The following is a 3,903-nucleotide window of genomic DNA, read 5'->3' on the forward strand; positions in this document are numbered from 1 at the left end:
CCCAGGATCAATTAATTACATGAATCCCAATATATGCACAGCAATGGGAGTGGGGGGGGGTCTACCTGGGTACAGAGTTAAAAGCATAAAGGTGCAATCTTGAAAAGAACTCCCGGTAAAAGGGAGGGCTGATTACAACCAGTGTCTTCTATACGTTTGAAAAAAGAATGCCAACACAAACCATTATATTTTATTCTGTTAATACAAGCTAGTGAAAACATACAAATAGAAAGTCTTGGTAAGGTCTAATGTCTACTACCCACGTCTACTCAATGACAGTGATCAGACAGCCACTAAGGCAACCGATGCTGACAGTTCAGAGAAAAAAAAAAAAAAAAAAAAAAACCTCTTACTCTCTTACTTCTGTACTCAACTAGTAACACTTCAAACTCATTTAAATAATTCACAACACTGAAACAGACAGAAAACTTCCAAATAGTATTTGTCTCAGTCACTGTTCTATTGTGAAGACACACCAAGACCAAGGCAGCTCTCATACTTAATGCTTCCTTTTATACATAGTTTCAGAGGCTCAGCCCATTATCATCATGGCAGGGAATGTGGTACAGGAGTAGGACCTGAGAGCTACACCCCGATCTGCAGGCAGAGGGGAAGGAAGAGAGCATGGGCCTGGAATGGATTTCTGAAACCTCAAAGCCCACCCCATTGACACTCCCTGCTGACTAAGCATTCAAATATGAGCTTATGGAGACCATTCTGACTGAAGCTACCACATCATTATAACACACTGAACAGAAAAGGTAAATCAGATCAACCTAGTTTCCAAAAGTGTCAATAGCTTTTAAAGCTCACAGGGCTCACATGGCTACCTTTCTGGAACCGTGGTCCTATTGTCTTGGGACACTGGTCCCTCACGTCCAGAGAAGTGTGTTTAAAAAAAAAAAAAAAAGTCACTGCCTACAATCAATCAGCTTTAAAGACATGGTTAAAGAGTTCATGAAACCAACTGGGCAATAACTGGGTTTGGATTTTATATGATGGATGACGTGTGGCTACTTCTATGGCAAATGGTGGTTACCTGGAACTAGTCTAAGCAGAACCATGTCTTCTGACGTGGAACATTTTAAGCATCTTCCTATTTAATCTGAAATAACTGTGTTCTAGGGTCAGAGATGTGAAATAGAATAATATGCACCAACTCTAGAAAAAAAATTCACTTTAACAGCAAGCAGAGCCGAAAGCAGGGCGTTCTCAGTGGCACGGCATTGCTCAACAGTTCAGGACCCCAAATTCAACACCCAACCCGACAGAGGGAAACACCCACAGCTATCCAAACCCAAGCAACTTCCACAGCCATTACCAGTGACACACATAGGCCTGCTTGGCATCAAGCCTGTATGAAAGGTATCTCTCTGCACCTTACGAGTTCTTTTAAAGCCCAGAGAAGTTACACTTAGAGGAGGTAATCTTAGGAATAGTACTAGAAGGCCCCAAACACCTGCGTGCCTTACTGACTGTAATCTCTACCAACAGTCTATAGACCCACTCATGTGAGCCAGTGTCATGTACATGGATGCTCATATCTGTGTTCCTGTTTACGTGTATATGTACCCATGTGTAGAGGTCAGTAGTCCTCTGACATTTTCCGTTTATTTTTTCACACAAGGTCTCAATGACCCTGGAGCTTTGCTGATTCAGCAAGACTCCCTGGCCTAAGCCAGGGACAGTCCAGTCTCTGCTTTCCTGGCTTTGGGATTTCAGATGTATGCCACACCAGGCTCCATTATTATTCTGGTAGTGTTATAAAGGATCTGAGAAGCCTAAACCTAAACAATAAGAGAAGCTGCAAGATTAAATGGCATGCTGAATCTTTAAGGATCTCAAGGCTCTGGATCATGTATTTCTTAAACCACTGAAAAAAATTTATCTAGGGTACAAGTGTAAACAGTTTTGAAGTAAAGGAGATACATGTCAATTTACTTCCTGGCATTTGAATTACAATACATCTATCAAAATATTACATTTTATGCATTTCAAAGTTAAGACTAAGTTGTTTCAGATGACAAAATCTGATGAAGATCAAATAGAAAGCTTTTCTGCATGTCTGATAAAAAAAAAAAAAAAGAGAAGTATCCAATACCCATCTAAGTTGTTGGATCTGCCATTCTAACACCGAGCCAGGCTATCTCAGGAGGTAGACAGTCAAGGGTTTAAACGCTTGACAGTAATATATTCACCTAGTTATTTAGTGTCTTTATAATCAAGGCATACATAGTTAAATAAATAAATAAATAAATACATTTCAGGTAAATGAGGCCTCGGACTTAAAATATTAGGATTAGAATGAACACACACATACAGACACACACACACACAAAAAAATCTTAATAAAATGAAAAAGACTACTGAATACAAACTTGGGTGTCCTGGCTCTAGAGATCCACAGGCATAGGAATGCTGTGTAACTGGCAGTTCAGTGAGGGATCTCTGGCTTGGAAAGGAAACCCTGGTGATACCAAAAGCTCTCTCCACAAATCCTAGTTGCAGTCCCATCATCACCCAGACAGATGATCAGAACTTTTATTCTTTTACTGACAAAAATGTGGCCCTGACTATTTGAATAAAAAGTCTTAACTTCTAAAATGGAAATCAATGGCAAAGAAAATTTTGCTTTAAACAAATTCCCACAGTCAATTTTAATGGAAAAGATACATCTCAGTAAGATTTTAATGCAGCGCTTAGAAAACATGGAAATAATTAAAAATAATTAAAATCTTTTAAAGACATCATAACACTGAAAGTAATTCTAAATCAATATTTTCTTCCCTGAAACCTGACTGAGCTTTCTAGCAGTAGACATGGAAAAGGAACATTCAGTCTCAAAAGACCAACATTCCAGTTCTCACAACATTCTTAGGAGAGATGTTCGGTTTTTATCCCAACTATAAAATGTAAGGGAAAAACAAGACCAAACAAAGAAAAAAACCACAAAGAAACAAAACCTCAGAGAAGATTCATTCATTATTTGAAATTCCCTGAATTACTTTTTAAAATTTTAAAACAATATTACACTATTAGTTAACCTGTTAATTCTTAATACTGTGTGTTTTAATCAAAAATTTTTTATTTTCTACAAAATTCCATTTCGTATACCTTACTGCTGTCTTGTTGCTATCTTCTCTGCCTGATGGCCTACCCTCTTTCAAGGAAGCATTTTTGTTTTCTGTTTTTATTCTGTAAAGACGTTCACTTGAAAACCCACCAATCTGTGACAGGCCACACTCTAAGCCACCACTGTCAGTGTAGCCCTGTGTCTCACAGGGATGGAAACCCAGTCTTTTCTGCAATGATTTCGCCCCCGGGGATTACTGATGCTTCTGCCCTTAAGGATCCCAAGAGGATTCAGCAGTTTTTAACAGCACCTGCAATGGCAGGGCTCCCTAGTTATTTTAGCCTCATCATTTCTGCCCCAGCCCCGAAGGCAGCACATTGTCCCTGCTCAGACCTGGCCCTGTCCTGTACAGACACTGCCTCGCCAGCCTGAAGCGACCCTGTTTTCCCCTCCTGACAGAAATAGCATACTTTAGTTTCCCTCAATATTTGACAAGTTAGTAACTTCACCCTTTTAAACTGAGCTTTCTTCTCCCTGCAGTGTCCCATGTACAAGCTGTGAGTGATACCTGTTACACATCACAGCACTTACATAGCTGCCCTTGGGAAACGTCAACTTAATCTTCCAAGAATCAAGTGTTGACAGCCAGGGGGTCACCAACTAGAGTTCAAAGGAAAGCAGTCACCCTTATCAGAACCCAGTACCGGACAACACAGTCTTGTCAATATGGCTCAACATTAATATGGCTGTAACACAAGGCCAGTCCCTGTTTCCTTTATTAACCATGTGAGCGGACTAGCGTATTTTTAAAGTCTAGACTACTTTTCCAC

This window comes from Phodopus roborovskii, unplaced genomic scaffold (assembly GCF_943737965.1).
Source record: "Phodopus roborovskii unplaced genomic scaffold, PHOROB, whole genome shotgun sequence".
NCBI lineage: Eukaryota > Metazoa > Chordata > Mammalia > Rodentia > Cricetidae > Phodopus > Phodopus roborovskii.